Below are 23,873 nucleotides of genomic sequence, written 5' to 3' on the forward strand. Positions count from 1 at the left end.
AAAGTCCCCTTATAAAATCATCAGATCTCCCGAGAACACAATCACTATCATGATAACAGCATGAGGATAACTACCCTCATGACTCAATTACTTCCCACCAGGCCCCTTCCACAATATGTAAGGATTATTGGAACTACAATTCAAGATGAGATGAGTTTTGGGTGGGGACATAGCTGAACCATATCATTGAACACATGGCTCCTCCCAAATCTCATGTCCTCACATTTCAAAACCCAACCATGCCCTTTATTTCTTCCCTCCCTCCATCCCTTAGTCCGTCCGTCCCTCCCTCCCTCCCTCCCTCCCTCCCTCCCTCCCTCCCTCCCTTCCTTCCTTCCTTCCTTCCTTCCTTCCTTCCTTCTCTTTCTCTCTCTCTTTCTCTCTTTATTTCCTCTTTCTCTCTCTCTCTTTTTTTTTTTTTTTTGAGGTGGAGTTTTATCCTGGTTGCCCAGGCTGGAGTATAGTAATACAATCTCTGCTCACAGCAACCTCTGCCTCCCAGGTTCAAGTGATTCTCCTCCCTCAGCCTCCCGTGTAGCTGGGATTATAGGCATGTGCCACAATGACCAGCTAATTTTGTATTTTTAGTAGAGACAGGGTTTCACCATGTTGGTCAGGCTGGTTTTGGTCTCCTGACTTCAGGTGATCCACCTGCCTCAGCCTCTCAAAGTGCTATGATTACAGGTGTGAGCTATCACGCCAGGCCAATCATGCCCTTCCAACAGTCCCCCAAACTCTTAACTCATTCCAGCATTAACTCAAAAGTCCAAGTCTAAAGTCTTATCTGAGACAAGGCAAGTCCTTTTCACCTATGAGCCTGTAAAATCAAAAGCAATTTAGTTACTTCTCAGATACAATAGAGGTATGGGCATTGGGTAAATACACCTATTCCAAATGGGAGACATTGGCCAAAACAAAGGGGCTACAACCCCATGCAGATCCAAAATCTAATGAGGCAATAATTAAATCTTGGAGTCTGACATACAGGTCATGCTGATGGAAGAGGTGGACTCCCATGGCCTTGGGCAGCACAGCCCCTGTGGCTTTGCAGGGTACAGCCCTCCCCCACCCGCCCCAGCTGTTTTCCTAGGCTGTGGTATTTCCAGGCACATGGTGCAAGTTGTCAGTGGAACTAACTTTCTGGAGTCTGGAGGATTGTGGCCCTCTTCTCACAGCTCCACTAGGCAATTCCCCAGTGGAGATTCTATGTGGGGGCTCTGACCCCACATTTCCCTTCTGCACTATCCTAGCAGAGGTTCTCTGTGGGGCTCCACCACTGCAGCAAAGTTCTCTCTGGACATCCAGGTGTTTCCATACATCCTTTGAAATCTAGATGGAGGTTTCAAAGCCTCAGTTCTTGGCTTCTGTGCACCCTCAGGCTCAACACCACGTTGAAAGCTGCCAGGACTTAGGGCTTGCATCCTCTGAAGAAATGGCCTGAGCTGTACCTTGGCCCCATTTTAGCCATGGCTGGAGTGGCTGGGATGCAGAACATGAAGTCCCTAGGCTACACACAGCAGAGGGGTCCTGGGCCGGGCCCACAAAACCATTTTTCCTCCTAGGCCTCTAGGGGTGGAACTGCTGTGAAGGTCTCTCACATGCATTTTTTTGGAGACATTTTTTTCCCTTTTCTTGGTGATTAACATTATGCTCCTCATTAGTTATGCAAATTTCTGTGGCAGGTTTGAATTTCTCCCCAGAAAATGGGTTTTCTTTTCTGTTCCATTATCAGGCTGCAAATTTTCAAATCTTTTATGCTATGCTTCCTCTTGAATGCTTTGCAGCTTAGAAATTTCTTCTGCCAGATACCCTAAATTATCTCTCTCAATTTCAAAATTCCACATATCTCTAGGACAGGGGCAAAATGCCACCCTTATCTTTGCTAAAGTATAACAATAGTCACCTTTGCTCCAGTTCCCAATAAGTTCCTCATCTCCATCTGAGACCGTCACAACCTGGACTTCATTGTCCATATTACTATTGGCATTTTGGTCAAAGCAATTCAATGAGTCTCTAGGATGTTCCACACTTTCCCAGATTTTCCTGTCTTCTTCTGAATCCTTCAAGCTGTTGCAACCTCTGCCTGTTAACCAGTTCCAACGTCGCTTCCACATTTTTGGGTATCGTTATAGCAGCACCCCACTTTACCAGTATCAATTTACTATATTAGTCCATTGTCACACTGCTAATAAAGACATACTTGATATTGTGTAATTTATAAAGCAAAGATGTTTAATTTACTCACAGTTCGGCATGGCTGGAGAGGCCTCAGGAAACTTACAATCATTGTGGAAGGGAAAGCAAACGTCCTTCTTCATATTGTAGCAGTAAGAAAAAGTGCCAAGAAAAAGGGGGTCTATCTCCTTTAAAACCATCAGATCTCTTGAGAACTCACTACCATGAGAACAGCGGCATGCAGGTAATCACCTCCATGATTCAGTTACCTTCTACAAGCTCCCTCCCATGACATGTAGGGATTATGGGAACCACAATTTAAGATGAGATTTGGGTGGGGACACAGCCCAACTACATCAGGGCATGTAATGCTGTAGATATCCCTCGTAATACTGCCTTAGCTTTGCCCCAGAGATACTGGTATGTTGTATCTTTGTTCTCATTAGTTTCAAACAACTTCTTGATGTCTGACTTTCATTTTTTTATCCAAAAGTCATTCAGGAGCATATTGTTTAATTTCAATGCAATTGTATGGTTTTGAGCAATTTTTTTAGTCTTGACTTCTAATTTTATTGTGCTGGTCTAAGAGTGTGTTTGTAATGATTGTGGTTCTTTTGCAGTTTTTGAAGATTGTTTTATGTCTGATTGTGTGGCCACTTTTAGAGTATGTGCCATATGGTGATGAGAAGAATGTATAGTCTGCTGTTTTGGGGTAGAGAGTTCTGTAGAGGCCTATCAGGTCCATCTGGTCCAATGTTGAGTTCAGGTCCTAAATATCTTTGTTGATTTTCTGCCTCAATGATCTGTCTGATACTCTCAGTGGAGTGTTGAAGTCTCCCACTATTACTGTGTGGAACTAGAAGTTTCTGTATAGGTCTCTAAGAACTTACTTCATGAATGTAGGTGCTCCTGTGTTGGGTGTGCATATATTTAGGGTTAGGTTAAGTTGTCTTTTTGAATTGAACCCTTTCTGATTATGTAATGCCCTTCTTTGTCTTTGTGATCTTTGACTGGATAAAGGATAAAGTCTGTTTTGTCTGAAATTAGGGTTTCAACCCATGCTTTTTCTAATTTCCATTTGCTTGGTAGATTTTCCTCATCCTTTTATTTTGAGCTTATGGCTATCATTCATTGCCTATGAGATGGGTCTCTTGAAGACAGCATACCTTTGGGTCTTGCTTTTTTATCCAGCTTGCTACCCTGTACCTTTTAAATGGGACATTTAGCCTATTGAGATTCAACATTATTATTGATATGTGTGAATTTGATCTTGCCATTTTGTTATAAGCTGGTTATCATGCCAGCTTGTTTGTGTGGTTGCTTTATCATGTTACTGCTTTGCATATGAAACTGATAAGAAGAGATACTACATTTGATCTTAGCCAAAAGGCTGAGAAGGACTTATCTTTTATTTTCTATCTATACTTTTTCCTCTCTGCTTGTTTTGGTATATTCTGTTCATGTTAGAGATTTAACGCAAATATTCATCATCATTGCCTATCCACTTATATTTAGAGAGTGGCACTAAAATATTGAATGTATGTATTAGATGGGAGGGGCATTCTTCTCTGAAAGGCTTGACTGTATGGTAGTAAAACAGCAAACTGGTTTTGTTATGGATGACCATTGGAATGTTCACAGCTAAGGCCTTTTTATCTTCATCTTGTAAGTTTTCCCAAAGATAAACCTGTACTCATGAAGGCATGGGGAGTATGTATAATCTGGCTCTGAGTACTCTGAGAGATAAGTGGGGGATACTCTATTCAGTATGTTGGTTTTAGTGGATCACCTCTGGTTTTACTGGATCACCTCTGGTTTTACCTGGTGTGTACTCACTGTCAGCCAGCTACAGAATCCTTGAAGCTAGATCCTCTCTGCTTGATATGTTGTAGTGACTACATTTTCAGTTTTATATAGGAATTGAGAAGGGACTGCCATCTGGTGGCAAGGCAGGTGTAGAAGGGGGTCTGGGGGTTCTTAACATTTCTTACACAGATTTTCAGGTAATTTTGTTTTCAGCTCTAGCTGTTCCTGCTTTTAGAAGAATCTGGTCTCCCAATTTTTGGGTCCTTCTGGCAGTCAATGGGTTAAATTGGTTGTATTCTGCTTTTTTACCTAATGGACATATGCGCTTTAGTTTTCACTGCTGTGCTTAATCAGTTACCATTTGTTCAACCATTTTCCTTCTTCCAAAATGTTTGCATCTCTCAATTGCTGTCACTTTCCCCTCCATTCTCTTGGTATATGTGGGTATGTTTATGTATATTTAATTCCTACACTGTCATTTTCGTGTGTTTGGAAGAAAATGGAGGTTAATGCATGTGTTTAATCTGTGATGTTTAATTGAAAGTTGAACTCTTCTCAAGTGTTTTTTCTAAAAGTAGATTACTATGTATACACACACATGTGTATGCACATGCTCATACATTTGCTAAATGTATATATATCTTTCACAAAATTAGGAGCAAGCTGTAAGTCTTATTACATGGCTTTTTTTCCCTCATAATTCTTTCATTAACACTTTAATGTCATTAAATATTCTTGAATGCTTGGACTTTTACATCAATTAAATTATATCGTATTGCCATATTATTATTTAATTATGTCCTTACACTTGGGCATTTAAATTGCTTTCAGTCTTTCACCACAGTAAATAATACTGCTGTGAGATTTTTCATCTAAATCTCTGTTAGGATTTCTCATTATTTCTTCTAGATTGGGATTGTCCAATCGGTGATGTGGGCATTTTAATGTGATATGTGATTCATATTGTGTTATATGATTCACAACGTGATAATGTGATACATATTATCAAATTGCTCCTCAGAAAATCTTTGAGACAACTTCAAGTCCAAGCATCAAGTGATTACTCATTGAATATTTGCTAATGTTAGGAATTATCACTGTTTCCAAATCTTTGCTAATTTAATAAGAAAGGACACTGCATCCTATTGACCTGGTTTTTCCTTATTACTTGTGTAGCCAAATATATTTTATGTTTTGTCCTCTGGGAATTATATGTTCATAAACATATTTATATTTTCCATCTATGTGTATAAGCTTTTTTTTTTAATGGAAAAAGGATATTATTCTTTACCTGCTACTTATATTTTTTGAGTTTTTATATGCTTTCAGAATTTTTGATGTCTCTGATGAATAGTTTTAATTTTGATGTTGTCCATTATAGAAAATCTTATATGTTCTTTTGCTTTTGAACTTCAAAAGTTATTTCCTTATCCCCAAATGAGTATTCTCTTATATTTTTCTAGATTTAATTATTTGATTTTAAAAAAATTCTTCTTCATGTTCAACTCTTTATAGGTATGAATTAATTAGCTAATTAATTAATTTTTCATTCACAATGTGGATAGGAATCTAAGTACATTGTTTTTCAAATGCTGTAGTTAATCACTATTCCAGAATGATGAATTAATAGTTTAGCCTTTCTCCACTCATTAAAACTGGGACCCTTCTCATCAAATGCATTCTCATGTATGGTCTATTGATGTTCTTTCTTCTTCTTGTCATTAGCCTGTCTGTTTTTATGTCAGTACAACACTTTTTAAATTATTGTGTCTTTACCAGGTATTTAATGCTTAATAGGACATCCTCTTCTAGTTACACTTTATGGACAAAAAAGAGAGACAGAGACAGAGAGAGAGAGAGAGAGAGAGAGAGAGAGAGAGAAATTCTTTGTGTCTCCTTTCAAATGATCTTTAGAATTATTTTGCCGGTTTCCAGAAAACTCCTCTTTGGTTTTATTTGAATTGCACATATTGCTCAAATTATTTTTGTGATAACTTCTATCTTGACTTTATTGAGCCTTCAGACTCAGAATCATTACCTGTATCTTCACTTTTTCAATGATTCTTTTATATCCTTCAGTAAAAATTTTGTGGGTTTCTTCATCTGGCCCTCACACCTCTCTGTTTAAGTTGACTCCTAGGTATTTACTACCATGTGATTTAATTTATTTCGTGTTAATGTTTTCAAGTAGTTATTGATGCTGTATAAGAAAGCTGTTGTGTTTTATCTATTTGTTTTTTAATCACTCATCTTACTGAACTTTTTTTTTTTAATCAGTACTACAGGTTTTTAAATTCATGCTTGGGTTTTTTAGGTGTTCCTTCATATTGTCAGGCAAATAATGATAATTTTATCTCTTGCTTTTCTAGTACATAAAAATTTATTCCTTTCTAACTTCTTCCTTCTCTCTATTTCCTTTGAATTTTATTGCTTAGAATTTGCAAATCAATATCGAATAATATTGGTATAACCTTGTTTCATTCCTGAATTCAATAGAAATGGCTTCAGTGTTTGCCTCATATATGTTGTCTTCGACTTTAGATGGGTGCTGATATTCTGGGGTAGTATTCTTCTACATCTAAAACACTGACTTTATTTTCAGGAAGATGTGAGTAATAAACTTTTAAAAATTTTATTATTTACATTTTGTTTCTTTATTCTTTTTTAAAAAAAAAACCCGGATACATGTGGCGAATGTGCAGGTGTGTTACACAGGTATATGTGTGCCATGGTGGTTTGCTGTACTTATTGATCCATCCTCTAAGTTCCCTCCCCTTACCCCATCATCCCTCAACAGGCCCTGGTGTGTGTTGTTCCCTTTTCTGTGTCCAGGTATTCTCAGTGTTCAACTTGTGAGTGAGAACATGCAGTTTTTGTTTTTTTGTTCCTGTGTTAGTTTGCTGAGGATGCTGGCTTCCACCTTGATCCATGTCCTTGCACAGGACGTGATCTCATCTTTTATGGCTGCATAGTATTCCATGGTGTATAAGTACCACATTTTCTTTATCCATGTCATTGATGGGCATTTGGGTTGGTTCCATGTCTTTGCTATTGTAAATAGTGCTGCAATAAATATGCATATGCACGTGTCTTTATAGCAGAATGATTTCTATTCCTTTGGGTGTATACCCAGTAATGGGATTGCTGGGTAAAATGGTGTTTCTGGTTCTAGAACCTTGAGGAATCACCATACTGTTTTCTCCAATGATTGTTACATTTCTACCAACTGTGTAAAAGCATTTCTATTTCTCCATAACCTCACCAGCATCAATTGTGTCCTGACTTTTTAATAATTGCCACTCTCACTGGCATGAGATGATATCTTATTATGGTTTTGATTGTATTTCTGTGATGTTTAGTGATGTTGAGCTTTTTTTTTTCATATGTTTGTTGGCTGCATAAATGTCTTATTTTGAGAAGTGTATGTTCATAACCTTTGTCTACTTTTCGATGGGGTTGGTTTTTTTCCTTGTAAATGTATATAAGTTCTTTGTAAATTCTGGATATTAGACCTTTGTCAGATGGATATACTGCAAAATTTTTCTCCCATTCTATAGGTTGCTGGTTCACTCTGAAGCTAGTTTCTTTTGCAATGCAGGAGCTCTTTAGTTTAATTAGATCCCATTTGTCAATTTTGGCTTTTGTTACAATTGCTTTTGGCATTTTTGTCATGAAGTCTTTGCCCATGCCTGTGTCCTGAATGGTATTGCCTAGGTTTTTTTCTAGGGTTTTTATGGCTTTGGGTTTTATATTTAAGTCTTTAATCCATCTTGAGTTAATTTTTGTTTAAGGTGTAAGGAAGGGTTCCAGTTTGAGTTTTCTGCATATGGCTATGCAGTTTATCCAGCACTATTTACTGAAGAGGCTATCCTTTCCATATTGCTTGTTTTTGTCAGGTTTGTCAAAGATCAAATGGTTGTAGATGTGCGGTATTGTTTCTGAGACATCTGTTCTGTTCCATTGGTCTCTGTATCTGTTTTAGTACCAGTACCATGTTGTTTTGGTTACTGTAGCCTTGTGGTATAGTTTAAAGTCAGGTGGCATGATGCCTCCAGCTTTTTTTTTTTTTGCTTAAGATTGTCTTGGTTATATGGGGTCTTTTTTGATTCTATATGAAATTTGAAATTGTTACTTTCTAATTTTGTGAAGAATGTCAATGGTAGTTTAATGGTAATAGCATTGAACCTATGTATTACTTTGGGCAGTTGGCCATTTTCATGATATTGATTCTTCCTATTCATGAGGATGGAATATTTTTCCATTTGTTTGTGTCCTCTCTTATTTTATTGAGCAGTGGCTTGTAGTTCTCCTTGAAGAGATCCTTCAATCCATTGTTAGGTATATTCCTAGGTATTTTATTTTCTTTGTGAAAATTGCGAATAGTAGTTCATTCATGATTTTTGCACAATGATTTTGCTTCCTGAGATTTTACTGAAATTGCTTATCAGTTCAAGGAATTTTTGGGCTAAGACAATAAAGCTTTCTAAAAATAAAATTATGTTGTCTACAAACAGAGACAACTTGACTCCCTCTCTTCCTATTTGAATACCCTTTATTTCTTCCTCTTGCCTGAATGCCTGACCAGAACTTCCAATACTATGTTGAATAGGTGTGGTGAGGGGAGACATCCTTGTCTTGATCTAGTTTTCCAAGGGAATGCTTTCAGCTTTTGCCCATTCAATATGATGTTGGCTGTGGATTTGTCATAAATAGTTCTTATTATTTTGAGATCTGTTCCATCAATACTAAGTTTATTGAAAGTTTTTAACATGAAGGGATGTTGAATTTTATCCAAGGCCTTTTGATGCATCTGTTGAGATTATCATGTGGTTTTTGTCTTTGGTTCTGTTTATGTGATGGATTATATTTATTGATTTATGTATGTTGAACCGAACTTGCATCCCAGGGATGAAGCTGATTTAATCATGATGGATAAGTTTTTTGATGTGCTGCTGGATTTGCTTTGCCAGTATTTTATTGAGGATTTTCATATTGATGTTCATCAGGGATATTGGCCTGAAGTGTTCCTTTTTTGTTGTGTCTCTTCCCAGTTTTGGTATCAGGATAATGCTTGTTTCATAAAATGAGTTAGGGAGGCATCCTTCCCTTTCAATTGTGTATAATAGTTTGAGACAGAATGGTACCACCTTCTCTTTGCATTTCTGGTGGAATTCAGCTGTGAATCTATCTGGTCCTGGGGTGGTTTTTTTTGTTGTTTTTGTTGTTGTTGTTGTTTTGTTTTTTTGTTTTTGTTTGTTTGTTTTTGGTTGGTAGGCTATTAATTACTGGCTCAATTTCAGAGCTCGTTATTGGTCTATTCAGGGATTTGACTTCTTCCTGGTTTAGTGTTGGTAGGGTGTATGCATCCAGAAATTTATCAGTTTCTTCTAGATTTTTTAGTTTATTTGTGTAGAAGTTTTTACAGTATTCTCTGATGGTAGTTTGTATATCTGTGGGGTGGGTGGTGTTACCCCTTTTATCATATTTTATTGCGTCTTTTTGATTCTTCTTTCTCTTCTTCTTTATTAGTCTAGCTAGTGATCTATCTCTTTTCCCCCCCAAAAAAACCCAGCTCTTGGATGCCTTGATATTTTGGAGATTTTTTTTCATGTTTCGATCTCCTTCAATTCTTCTCTGATCTTAGTTATTTCTTGTCTTCTGTTACCTCTTGGATTAGTTTGCTCTTGCCTCTCCAGGTCTTTTAATTGTGATGGTAGGGTGTCAATTTGAGATCTTTCTAGCTTTCTGATGTGGGCATATAGTGCTATAAATTTCCCTGGTAACACTGCTTTAGCTGTGTTTCAGAGATTCTGGCATTTTGTCTCTTTACTCTCATTGGTTTCAAAGAACTTCTTGATTTTGCCTTAGTTTCATTATTTACCCAGGAATCATTCAGGAGCAGGTTGTTTCATTTCCATGTAATTGTGTGGTTTTAAGTGAGCAGCAGCAGCTGCCACTGCCATGACCACCTCCTCCACCTCCTCCACCTCCTCCACCTCCTCCACCACCTCCTCCTCCTCCTCCTCCTTTTCTTTTCTTTTCCTTTTTTTTTTTTTTTTAATACAAAGTCTTACTCTGTCTCCAAGGCTGGAGTACAATGGTGATCTCAGCTCACTGAAACCTCCACCTCCTGGGTTTTAGTGATTCTCCTGCCTCAGCCTCCCAAGTAGCTGGAATTACAGGTGCCCACCACCATGCCCAGCTAATTTTTGTATTTTTAGTAGAGATGGGGTTTCACCATGTTGGTCAGGCTGGTTGCAAACTTGAGTGAGTTTCTAAATCCTGAGTTCTACTTTGATTGCACTGTGGTTTGAGAGACTGTTGGTTATGATTTCAGTTCTTTTGCATTTGCTAAGGAGTGTTTTACTTCCAATTATGTGGTCAATTTTAGCATAAATGTCATGTGGCACTGAGAAGAATGTATATTCTTTTGATTTGGGATAGAGAGTTCTGTAGGTGTCTATTAGGTCCACTAGATCCAGAGCTGAGTTGAAGTCCTGAACATCCTTGTTAATTTTCTGTCTTGTTGATATGTCTAATATTGACAGTGGGGTGTCAAAGTCTCCCACTATTATTGTGTAGGAGTCTAAGTCTCTTTGTAGGTCTCTGAGATTGTTTTATGAATCTGGGTGCTCCTCTATTGGGTGCATATATATTTAGAATAGTTAGCTCTTCTTCTTGAATTGTTCCTTTTACCATTATGTAATGCCTTTCTTTGTCTTTTTTGATCTTTGTTGGTTTAAAGTCTGTTTTGTCAGAGACTAGGATTGCAACCCCTGCTTTTTTTTTGCTTTCCATTTGCTTGGTAAAATTTCCTCTATCCCTTTATTTTGAGCCTCTGTGTGTCTTTGCATGTGAGATGGGTCTCCTGAATACAGCACACCAATGCGTCTTGACTCCTTATTCAATTTGCCAGTCTGTGTCTTTTAATTGAGGCATTCAGCCCATTTACATTTAAGGTTAGTATTGTTATGTGTGAATTTGATCCTGTCATCATGATGCTTTTTGCTTATTTTGCACACCAGTTGATACAGTTTCTTCATAGTGTCATTGGTCTTTATATTTTGGTGTGTTTTTGCAGTGGCTGGTACCTGTTTTGTTTTTTTTTTTCCCTCAGGTTTAGTACTTCTTTCAGGATCTCTTTCAGGAAAGGCCTGGTGGTAACAAAATTTCTCAGCATTTGCTTGTCTGGGAAGGATTTTATTTCTCCTTCACTTATCAAGATTAGTTTGGCTGGATTTGAAATTCTGGGTTGAAAATTCTTTTCTTTAAGAATGTTGAATATTGGCCCCCAGTCTCTTCTGGCTTGTAGAATTTCTGCTGAGGGTTCCACTGTTAGTCTGATGGACTTCCCTTTGTATATAACCTGACCTTTTTCTCTGGCTGCCCTTAACAGTTTTTGCTTCATTTCAACCTTGGAGAATCTGATGACTATGTGTCTTGGGGTTGATCTTCCTGGGGAGTATCTTAATGATGTTCCTGATATTTCCTGAATTTGTATGTTGGCTGTCTTGCTAGGTTGGGGAAGTTCTCCTGGAAAATATCATGAAGTGTATTTTTTAGCTTCTTTCCATTCTCCCCATCTCCTTCTGGTACTCCAGTCAATCATAGTTCAGTTTTTGTATTTTTTCTTATGAAGCCCCATATTTTTTGAGGGCTTTTTTCATTCCTTTTCATTTTTTTCTCTATTCTGGTCGGCATGTCTTATTTCAGTAAGGTTGTCTTCAAACTCTGATATTCTTTCTTCTCCTTGGTTGCTTCAACTGTTGATACTTGTGTATGCTTCATGAAGTTTTTGTGCTGTGTTTTTTTTGTTTAGGTTCCTCTCTAAACTGCTTACTCTAATTAACAATTCCTCTAACCTCTTATCAACGTTCTTAGCTTCTTTGCATTGGGTTAGAATGTGCTCCTTTAGCTCATCATAGTTTTTTATTATCTATCTTCTGAAGCCTACTTCTGTCAATTCATCTGTCTGATCCTCCATCTGGCTTTATGCCCACGATGGAGCAACGTTGCAATCATTTGGAGGAGAAGAGACACTCTTTTTGTGTTTTTAGCATTGTTTGGTTGATTCTTTCTCATCCTCTTGAGTTTGTCTGGTTTTGATCTTTGAGGCTGCTGACCCTGGGATAGGTTTTTTTGTGGAGGTCCTTTTGTTGTTGATGCTATTGTTGTCACTTTCTGTTTGTTTGTTTTTCTTTCAACGGTCCGGCCCATCTTCTGTAGGGCTGCTGCAGTTTGCTCAGTGTTCACTTTAGGATTTATTCATCTGATTTGCTCCCGTGCCTGGAGTTGTCACTCAAGGAGTCTGGAGAGCAGCAAAGTTGGGTGCCTGCTTCTTCTTCTGGGACCTCTGACGTTGAGGGACACCAGCCTGATGCCAGTAGAATTATTCCTGTATAGGATGTCTGGCAGTCCTTTTTTTGGGGAGGGGTCTCACCCAGTTGGGTGGCATGGGGGAACAGGACCCATTTAATGAAACACTTTGTCCCTTGGTAGAGAGGGTTTGCTTTGCTGGGGGGAAACCCGCTTGTCTGGGCTTCCTGGATTCTTCAGAACTACCAGGAAGAGAGACTAACTCTGTTGGTCTACAGAGACTGTAGCCGCCCCTCCCCATGGGGCTCAGGTCCAGGGAGATCTGTATTCTGTCCCTGAGACCCTGGCTGGAGTTACTGGAGTTCCTGCAGGGAAGCCCTCCCCAATAAGGAAGGATTGATCAGGGTTAGACCCGAAGAGGCACTCTGGCTGCAGACTGCCACAGCCAGTGTGTTAGGCTGTGGGGACAATCTTGGGACCAAGCTGTCCAGCCTCCCTGGCTCCAGCCTAAAATACTGACTTTATTAAAACCAAGAATATTGAAAAGTTTTTACCAGAAGTCTCTTTTGCAACAATAGATTAGAGATTGTTTTTCTCACTTCGTCCCACTGAAATCACAGCAAAAGACATTTCTCATTTTCAAACAGCCTTTCCTTTCCTAAATAAGCATATTGTCCCTGAATATACATATATTCTTTTTCACATCACAATTTAGTTTAATTTAGGGAGTATTACTGTGTACATATTGATAGGTGAGATTGTTCTATAGTTTTATGTTTAATTTTGTTTTCAAGGATCTGTTAAATCAAAAAAACCAAACATGATTAAGATGTCAAATAACTCAGAAGAGTTCATGTTTAAAAACCACCGTAGGCTGTTTGGCTTCTCTGCCTTTCAGATCGCACTTTCACAGGTCATCCATTTCTATTTTTGCTTCTTTGGTGGTTACTTCTACATGTGTAACTAGTTTACTTAAAGTGCTTTTCTTGAGTTATTAACTTAAGGTGTTATCTACTGGCTTTCTGCTAAGAAAAATGAACAATTGCCCTTTTAAATCACTTTCTATCATAGCAAATGTTTACTTTGCATGTCTTTCATTAGTGATCTTTGCAAATTCAGATGCTGTGGTTTACTTCAGCCACTGCTTCTTGTTCTGGAAACCATCAGGGTCTTCTGGGTAAGGTGAGGAGAACATTGCTGATCTCCCCTTCTCCGAGTCACCTTCATCTTTGACATTGCCAGCCTTGTTTTTACTTTTTTTGTGGCCAAGGTTGGTAATTTTTAGACTTTTCTCTGTAACTATTCTTGCCTTTTGTGATTGGTCAATGGAAGGCGATGGGGGAGCAGGCACCAGGGCAGCATGAGGGAGTGTGAGCATGCAGGAAAAAACTGCCACTTTTAAAACCATCAGATCTCTTGAGAATTTACTCACTGTTATGAGAACAACATGGGGGAAACCTCCCCAATGATCCAGTCACCTCCCTTGCTTGACATGTGGCAATTACAGGTCCCCCCTCAACACATGGAGATTACAGTTCCAAGATGAGATTTGGGTGGGGACACAGAGCCAAAGCATAGCAGTCAGTGTAATGGTTCTAAAGTTGAAAGTAGATACATAGCTCTTCCATTATTCTTGCGGTGTAAATAGTTTCATTGAAAAACCAAATTGTGTGCTAGGATCATACTTTCTTTTCTGCTAGACTTGGGCATATCTTCTCTACCTCTCAAAGGAGAATGCTTCTACCTTTAAGGTTGAATGGATTCTCTCTTTTACTTACACCCACTGTTTACTTTTATCACACCATCTGAACTTCTCTTATCTTGTGAGGGATCTTAATCACTTCCAGAGCTACCTGTCTTACTGTTCAAATCTTCACTCAATTATATTCATGGCTGTCCTCTGAGATGAGGTGGATTTTCACAGTTAGTATTACTGGCTTCAGCCCAAGAACAAAGATTTTTGTATGTGTGCCAGCCCCGGCCTGAAAGTTTCCCCAGACACATTTTTATAGGTGTTCATAACCTGATATTAAAGTGAAATGAACAAAAAGAACAAAAGATTAATATTTTCAGTTCAAACAGGACTACATTCTTATGTAACTTCCCATGAAAGAGAAGTAGATAGTGACATTTTCAGAGTCTGGTGTGTCTTAAAATGTCTGGGTGTAATTTAATTGATAGTTTTGCTGGGTATACAATTTTTGGCTAAAGATCACTCTTACTTAAAATTTTGAAGTTATGGTGGCATTTCTCCCTAGGATTCAAAGTGGTTCATAAAGAGTCAACTCAGCCTCTCTCTTGCCCTTGTTGTTTTTGTGAGCTTAAACACTTAAAAATCCACTTATGATCATTCCAGTGAAGCCCTAGAAGATAAACATCAGTGATCAGTTTGCCCTTTTTGACTGAAAATACTGATTTTTATACCCTTTTTAATTTTGTCTTAATATCAGACTTGGATGAACCTCCTAAGATGTGTTAGGAAGCAGATGACAACTTCTAGGTTTGGGGCTGACAGAAAAATGTTTCCTTGTAGTGCCGAAGCAAATGGTGTAAACTTACTTAGCTACCTGGTTTCCTTTGCCATGTATCAGAGCCTCTAATTTTCACCATGGTTTGGACCTTGTTTCCATCTTGAGTATTGGCAATCCCTTTAGCTTTAAACTTATCTCTTCAGTCAGTCATCTGACTAACACTAAGCTCGTATAGCTCAGCCCTCTGCCACACTCTATCCCCAACCCCAGGGCTGTGTTTGAACATAAGAGGACACAATTGACCAACATAAATCACCACACCCTTTGGCTTCTTCAAATGAACATGCTATGTCTGCTTGGTCTTTATAAGACCTAAATGAGTTCAGGAGTGCCCCTTTCAAAAAATGTACTGCAAAAACATCAGTAAATAGTATAAACTTTATTAAACATTCCTTGTGTGAGATGGAGAAAGTATATATCTCAGAGGAAACAACTGAAAATTAATATTAGACCATTTTTTTCAATGTTCATTCTCACCTATACTCCCATTGCTTTTATTTAACCCTTCTTTTTTCTTACTCAGCATTTGGTCTCACTTGCTCTGTCTCTTTTTTCTATTGTATTTTTTCTCCCACCTATTATGGAAGGCAATTAAGTTTTGCTTCTATTTTATTCCCACAAGCTGACATGTTTAAACCAATCTTGTTCAGCAAAATAGAGGCCTTCTGATTGATAGGACCTTCCTTTTGAAAAGTGAATAAAAATATTTCTTCTAACACATGAAGTTTATTTGCAAGAAGAATTCTTGTGAATGACGTTCTTGCCATCAGTTATAAGCACAGAATTCTTGTGTCACCCATCTCCTGATGAAATGTGGCACTAAAGATGGCAGTCATGACATTTGCTTCCTTTATAAAATAAATGGAATGTGCTACATGATTCCTAGGATTACTTTAAGTGCTAACATTTTATAATCCTATAAATTAGATAACTAAGTTCATTACTGCAGAGTAATAACAGCTTATTCATTCACAACTACATTTATTGGAAACATATTCTTCATATAAAGTTTGAGAGCTTGCAAAGCAATTTACATATATTGTCTAACTTAGTACTTCTAAAAAAATCCACGATTTCAGAATTATAATTACTATCCCAACTTACATATGGAAAATGTGACTCAGATACTTGGGTTAAGATCATTGACAGAAACTAAATTACAGAATTCCTCCTGACCAATACCTACTAAATTAAATTGAATAAACAAGAATACAAGAAAATAAAAATAGATGAACTTCACCACAACATCAAAACAAGGGAAAGAAAATGATCAAACGCAATTTTAAACACTGGTAAGTAAGGAAAGCAACAGGAGACACAGAGTGATGTGGAGAAGTATAACTAGGCTTCTAAATCTTTTTCCCACCTACCACAAAGTATATTAGTAACACTGCTGAGATTTCTCAATACCAAACATGTAGAGAAAATCAAGTTGACTGGGCAACATTACCCTTTCTCTCATCTGATTAAGAAATAAGAAAAAATGGCTTGGGGTTGGGATGGGGGGATAAACAAAGCAGAGGAAGGGGATTATGGAGGAGGCTAACTTTCTCTAAGGGTAGTGAAATCTTCAGGACTGTCTTCTAAATTGAGTAAGATAAATGAAAATAGGAGCTTTCTCCTCATCGGAAAAGTAAATACCTACAAGTAGATGTAGTGAATATGAGAATGAGATATTCACAAAATCTAAAAAGAAACAGATGCTCAGTGGTCTAAGAATGACCAAATATCACCTTAGATGAGCTCTGTCTTTCCTTCTCACTGTTTTGTTAGGCTCAGAAGTCAGACAGAATAATGAATATTCAGTCTTTAAACTTTAACTTCAAGGGGAAAACTGTTTTCGGATATGGTAGGAAGAAAGTCAGGTGTCACTTATGCCGTATATCATAGCAAATGGCATGTCAGGATGAAGCCACCCAAGCAGAGCCACCTAGGCAGGACACGAAGGCTACAAATGTCATGGCAACATTAAAGCATACCACAAACAATAATTTAAAAAACAATAAAGGGAGAATGAGAAAGGAAGAGAGGGTGGGAGGAGGGGAGAGGGCAAGGAAGGAGGGAATAAAAAAGGAAGGAAAGGATGCAAGCAAGCAAGGGGCTGTGATATGCAAGAGCAAGGATTCTAACCTTAAAAAATAATTAAGAAAAAGAGGTAAATGATTCACCATTGCTTTACCCTACAGAACAACTTGATATGAACACCAAGTTGGTAAAGTGAGAGTTCAAGGATGATGGAATAAATGAACAACACGAGATTAATAGGGACGAAAGGAAACAAATGGAGGCCCAAAATAGCAGTAATAGGATCAAAGAGCCCATAGATAAGTGACAGCAAAAAAATGAAACAATGCAAAAACAAAAGAAGATATACATTGCTGGAAAAAAAGTGTAGAGGAAAGTCCTAACAAGCACATGAATACAGATGAGATCAAGTGGTAAAAGTAGTCAAGAGAGTATTAACATAAAGATAGCTAAAGGAGAAAAAATATATTCTATGATAGACATAGACATAAAGATATATAATTTAAAGGTATGTACATGTAATATTTTATTTAAATACATTGTAACAAAATATAACTTAATATAACAACAAGAACAACTTCTTCTGGAGTTGATTATGCATGAAACACTTATTTAGAGGTTTACATGAATTAATTTTTTGCAATAATTTGAGGTCAATACAATTAGTATTCCCAATTTATAGATGGGGAAATTAAGACATAGTTACATAACTTGCCCAAGGCAACACATCTAGTATATATAACAGAACTGGGATTCGTAAGCGTAGAATGATGCTATTTTGCCTCTGGATAAAAAAAAATTCCAGAAGCAAATAAATAACTGAATGTGGAGATCAAAAGAGAATGTGTTGCAAGCAATTGTACCATTTTGCTTACTTACCAGCAATGTATAAGGATTCCAATTGCTCCATATCCTCCCAACAGTTGTTATTGTCCATTTTTGGACTGTAGGATTCCACTTATAAGTAATGTCTAGAATATGCAATTTCATAGAGATAGAAAGTAGATTAGAGGTTACCAGACTGGGGCAGGAGAGGATAGAGAGTTATTGTTTCATGGTTACAAAATTTCTCTTTGTGGTGATGAAAAATTTTTAGAAGTAGATAATGGTGATGGTTCCAAAATATTGTGAGAGTAATTAATGCGGCCAAATTGTACACTTAAAATGGTTACAATGATAAATTTTTTGTTACATATTGTAGCAAAATAATAACAAAGGGACAAAGTGTTCCAGGAAAATGTGGTACATAATGCTAGACACCAAAACTTACCCTAGTTAAGCTACTAAAACTTGGGATAAATACAGAATTACCCAGTTTTCTAGACACAAGAATATCCTCCACAGGGAGAAAAAAAAAAGTTGTTCTCAGACTTCTCTATAGCAGGATTCAATGTCAAAGATGAAACAATGGTTATCTAGAAGATTTGAGAGAAGGAAAGCATAGTTTAAGAATACAATATAAAGCTCACAAGTTGTCGAGAATAACTGTACTCAGGCAGTGTAATGTCAATAAGATCTTGAAAAAATACTTTATTACAAAACACAACTAATTAAAAGCAAACAAAAATGAAAGATTCCTGAATGCAGACCTCATGGCATAAGGATTGATAAGTGGTGAAACCATATAAATATGGGACCTGAAATAAACAGCTTGGGCAATTACAATTATAGATCAGGGTATAAAGGTTAAAACCCGGGCAGTGTAACAACGGCAGCCACCAACAATTAAAACTGAGAAATTGGGAGAGGGAGGAGAAGTTGAGAGGAAGCGTGAGAGCCCTAATGCCATATTTGACAGCATGTAGTCATTAAATAAGCTTAAAATCAAAATAAATCATTAAAATATAACATAATTACTTCAAGCTCTTAATGCTTTCTTCACAATTTGTGTTCTTAAAGAGATCTTTTGGTAAGTATCTTGGTGAAGAAGTATTTGAAAGCCTAGATTTCTTTCAATTTTGTTTTAATTTTGTCTTCTGCTAAATACAAGTAAAGACAAATACAATATTTTTAAAAAACTTAAAGTGGCATATATTTTATCCCACATTTGATAGTATTTATTTCCACTATTCTTCCGCCTGTCCACCTATCTATCCATCCATCCATCCTTTTGTGTCTGTGTATATCGTAAAATATTTAAAATGATGTTTGCCGTATGTTATTGACAGTTATTCTGGTTGGTGAGACTTAAATTTTTTTAAACTTGAATCTTTGTACTTTGCATTTCTTGAATTCCTCAAAATAAATATGTATCATTTCACAGTAACAATAAAGTAACCTTTCTTCTTTAAAAATAAAAAGGCAAAGCAAGTATGTAAGATGTTCACAATGGTTAAACCTTGATGGTAGAGTTATGGGTATTTATAATTTTATTCTTTGTAGGTTTCTCAATTTTCTGATACTTTCAACTTATGAAAATGTAAAGAGCATAAAAGGAAAACAAATAAAGTACAAAGGGGCTCCTCCTAAGTTACGTAGTCAGAAAGCGATGGAGCGATGGTTCAAGCCTAGATGCAAGAACAGAAATTAAAAGCTGGCAGTGGAGGGGCAGGTGGGACAGGGGCAAAGGGGAGAGGCAGCATCGAAAGACTTCTCTGGTAGAAGTGATCTAACTTTTCCACCTTGTAGAAGTGATCTATTTTCCTCTTGTGGGTGAGGATAGCGTTTCAGTTGTTGGGTAAGTTACTTGCAGTGAACCTGATGCCCACACTATTGTAGGAATGCTAAATCCACAGGCTGTGAGAGCTGGAAAGCAACTGGAAATCCATCCATCCAACCTGCACTTGAACAGATGAAGGACGACAGGCACCAGATACTATTTTATACAATGGATAAGCTTTAGAACTGGGTACTACTTTTAAGGCAATTGGGTGCAATACTGAATGCAAGCTGAACTTTGTGATTGCCCTGCATGAACCAGGAGTCTCCAGGTCCTGACCAGACCAGTTCTATAGCCATGCGGTGAGCGCTGATTCAAATTCAATAGATATTTAATTCAGGCTTCCCTTGTGCCTATAACTGTGCCAGGTGCTTTGCCTCGTTCTGTCTTACATAATCACCCCAACATCTAGGTAGGTTATCTTCTCCTCCCACTCTATTTTATTAGTATCAATTTGAGTCTATGCATGAGGGTAACTGAATTTTTCTTTTGAGATGGAGTCTCGCTCTGTCCCCCAGGCTGGAGTGCAGTAGCGCAGTAGCGTGATCTTGGCTCACTGCAATCTCTGCCTCCTGGGTTCAAGCAATTCCCTGCCTCAGCCTCCTGAGTAGCTGAGATTACAGGCACCTGCCACCACGCTTGGCTTATTTTTGTATTTTTAGTAGAGACCGGGTTTCAGTATCTTGGCCAGGCTGGTCTTGAACCCCTGACCTCATGATCCACCTGCCTCAGCCTCCCAAAGTGCTGGAATTACAGGCGTGAGCCACCGCACCCAGCCGGAGGGCAAGTGACATTTACAGAGTCACTCGGTGTAGTTGTAGTGGAGTTGAATCAAGCCCCCTTCCCCCAGGATTGTGCAAGTCCTAATCCCTGGAACATGTGACTTTATGTGGATAAAAGATCTTTGCAGATGCAGGTGAGTTAGGGATCTCAAGAGGAGGTCATCCTGCATTTAGGATGGATCCTGAATCCAATGATAGCTGCCAAAGTGAGAGAAAAGCAGAGGGAGATTTGAAATGCGAGACAGGTGGAGAAGACCACATGCTGACGGAGGGAGGAGGACTGCAGGGAGCACCAGACACATCCAGAGGCTGCAAGAGGCATGGAGGAATTGTTGCTTAGAGCCTTCTGAGGGCACGTGGCCTTGCTGACCCACCTTCATTTCAGACCTCTGGACCCCAGAACTGTGAGAGAATGAATAACCACTAAATTTGCGGTAATTTGTTCCAGTAGCCCTAGGAAAGTCAAACATTAAGATAGGAAAATGGCTGGAAAGGACTCCAAGCCAGGGTTTCTGTCTTGCGGATTGGTTCTTTCTGTTCCATCTCAGTGCCATTCTCACCCAAATGCCGGTGAGCAAGGAGTAGCCATCCCGATCTGGGAACCACACCTGGCTGGAGTCATACCTGGTACCTGGAATCACACCTGGCAGGAAGGGGCTGTGTGTCCCTTATGTTCGTTTCAGGCAGCCCTGTCTCCCATCCTCCATAGTCTGGCTGACTTTCTCTGCCCAAAGCAGTTTTGGAGGCCTTGGAGAGGAAGGAGAACTGGTCAATGATGTGGTGATGGCACCAACATCTCTTGCTTGGGCTTTTGATTCAGCCCCTTAACTAATCTCCCTGCTGCAGCCACATCCTTTGTGACACAACTTACATCCCTCTAGCCCCAAGATATTGCTTGTTGATGTTGCAGCTCCCCAAGCGCTCTCCTGTACCAAAGGGCACAAAGTCCAGAAGCCACGTTTCCCAGACTTCTTCACCTGCAGGGTCCCAGTGTGATCCCTTCGATAAGAGATACGGAAGGCCGAAGAACCGTGAGTCTCCCTCCGGCAGCTGAGAGCCCCTGGAGCAGTGTGGGCAGTCAGCGGACTTCAGGCTGTGCCCATGTTTGTTGAGCATCTACCCAACAGTCACCCAAGTTTCCTAAACTACAGACTTGACTTTTCCTGGGGTCCTTATGCTTAGGGATTTCCCAAGGACCAACTTCCCACCTGACATTCCCCAGCCTTCCAATAGTGGGTAAAGGTCTGTGTCTTCTTATGAAAACTATGTACTTGATGCATGCAGAGCAGCTCCTGTTTTTTTTTAGAGGGAACCTTAACAAAGACATTGATCTTGGTGAAATGAATATTTTATCACGTCTCAATTCTTCTTATAAACATCTGTGGGCTCTCAGTGTATGGTCAGCTCCTTGGCTTGACTATTGAGAACTTGCTTTGTCCTTGACCTGAGCTCCCATGTCCCCTCACACCAATCAGGCCAGGACACCCAGTGCCTCTGTGCTGTCGTAAACCTGGACTTTCTCATCCTCTTCCCTCTGCCTGAAATGATCGTTCCCTCTCTACCTGGAATATTCCTATGTGTTTTTAAAGAACCGATGCAAATGTCCCCTCCAAAACGCCTGCACACAGCAACTTGCTCCCCACTTGTGCCTCCAGAGATTGGTACTGTTGGTTTCTCTGGGAAGCAGAATCAGAGATGGAGATGAGTGTTTATTAGGATGGTTTTGGGATTTGTCCCCTGGACTAGCAGCTATGGAAGGGCAGGAAGGGACAAGAATCAGGCTAGAGAAGGAAGTGAGCTGATGCAGACCTCAGGACATCATTAGCCAGCTGCAAAGGGAGCTAAAATGGCCAATCCGTGTCGGCAACAGGCAGGACTGGCTGAGGCTTTCCACCCCAGCCTCCATCTGCCACTGGATGTGCAGTTCCCAAAAGGGCAGGCATTGGGTCAGCCCGCACTCTACACTCTGCAGCTGAGACAATCCCTGGAAGGCCTGAAGACTGCTGAAGACTGTGTGCCTAAGTGCCCCAGCAGCTGGGGAGACAAGTTTCTTTAAAGGGAGACCTGAGGCTGGGCATGGTGGCTCCTGCCTGTAATCCCAGCACTTTGGGAGGCCAAGGTGGGTGGATTTCCTGAGGTCAGGAGTTCAAGACCAGTGTGGCCAACATGGTAAAACCCCATCTCTACTAAAAATAGAAAAAAAAATTAGCCGGGCATGGTGGTGTGCACCTGTAATCCCAGCTACTTGGGAAGCTGAGGCAGGGGAATTGCTTGAACCAGGGAGGTGGAGGTTGCATTGAGCCCCAATCACACCACTGCACTCCAGTCTGGGTGACAAAGCAAGACTCTGTCTCAAAAAAAAAAAAAAAAAAGAGAGAGACCTGGGCAGGGCATCGCCAGGTGCACCGTACCTATTTAGAACAAGATGTCTTCAAGAATAAAATATTTATTCTGTGTCTCTGCATCCTTGGTACCATGTACATAATGTTTGCTCAGTGAATGTTTAGCGGGCACATAATGAGTAAAAGAATGAATGAATGAGTGAAGAAATGAATGAATATAAGGTCATGGAAGACATAGAAGCCCAATTAAACAGGAAGTTCTTCAAATGATTTCTATACAGATTGAGAAGTTTCGCCTGCACCTGTTGGCCATGCTTTTGGCTCTGGGTCACATTGTATCAATTTTGGTTAGGACAAGGGAAGCATGGGGAATGCCTTAACCCTTGGTGTAGGTGGTGAAGAAAATAACCAGAAAATCCTGAGAAGTAGTTAAAGCATTGAATTCCTGTGTTTGAAATGAGACAGTGGGTGCCACAGAGAGCACAGGGCTGGGAACCCTTTCCACGATACACAGAGACCATGGTGGAAATAACCTTAAGAGCCTTTGGGAATGTCAGCCCCTTCCAGTTTGCCTTAAAAATTCCCATGAGAACAGCAACAAAGGCAACAGATCATAGCAACACTGGAAAGTAAGACAGGCAACCCTTTGACAGAGTCTGGGAGAATTCTCCTTCAACTCCAAGGCTAATTGGAATGATCAGGAAAAACATGAACTCAGCCACCTATGCTGTGATGCTAACAAAAGGAAGATGTGGCATTCATCGTTTTCTGTGCCTCTAGTAGAAGACAAAGGTCTGTACTAACTTCAGTGAGCCAGACATCCCTTTATAGCATGAACAGGACTTTCTGAAGCACTCAGAATTCTATTGTTTTTCTCCCACCCTTTTTCACATCTTGCTTGAGGCTGAAGCTTACAAATACAACAGGGCAAAAATTAACAGAAAAATTGTGGCAGCACATGGCATCTTGGAAGGTGTAGTTTTCACAAGTGCAGTGCTACAGGCGGGCTGGAAGGAATGCTTCTGTGGATGGTGGTTTTCATGTACTCCATCTGTTCATAGTGTCAGAGAACCAGGCAGTAAGTGACAGAGAGGATCCAAACCCCGTCCTTCTGAATCTAATCATGGTCAATAATAACGGCTGGTCGAGTGTGGTGGCTCACACCACACTCTGTAATCCCAGCTCTTTGGGAGGCCGAGGCAGGCAGATCACGAGGTCAGGAGTTTGAGACCAGCCT

At 39.3% G+C, this 23,873-nt stretch overlaps 1 protein-coding gene, 1 long non-coding RNA gene and 1 pseudogene across 14 annotated transcripts in view; 1 reads left to right on the forward strand and 2 right to left on the reverse strand.

Annotated features, from left to right (window-relative positions):
- The window catches only part of PTPRT (protein tyrosine phosphatase receptor type T), a 1,128,767-nt gene that overhangs the window by 363,345 nt on the left and 741,549 nt on the right, over window positions 1-23,873 (forward strand). The gene's annotated exons all lie outside the window — the stretch shown is intronic.
- LOC116563029 lies at window positions 2,228-22,899 on the reverse strand. Its single transcript, XR_004274172.1, has 3 exons — window positions 22,889-22,899; window positions 13,253-13,260; window positions 2,228-2,631 (listed from the first exon to the last, which is right to left on the reverse strand). It is a non-coding gene; the product is annotated as an uncharacterized LOC116563029 (long non-coding RNA).
- Window positions 3,429-3,577, reverse strand: LOC116563061 (annotated as a pseudogene).

Source organism: Sapajus apella, unplaced genomic scaffold (genome assembly GCF_009761245.1).
Source record: "Sapajus apella isolate SASKATOON/1434 unplaced genomic scaffold, GSC_monkey_1.0 scaffold33, whole genome shotgun sequence".
NCBI classification, from domain to species: Eukaryota; Metazoa; Chordata; class Mammalia; order Primates; family Cebidae; genus Sapajus; species Sapajus apella.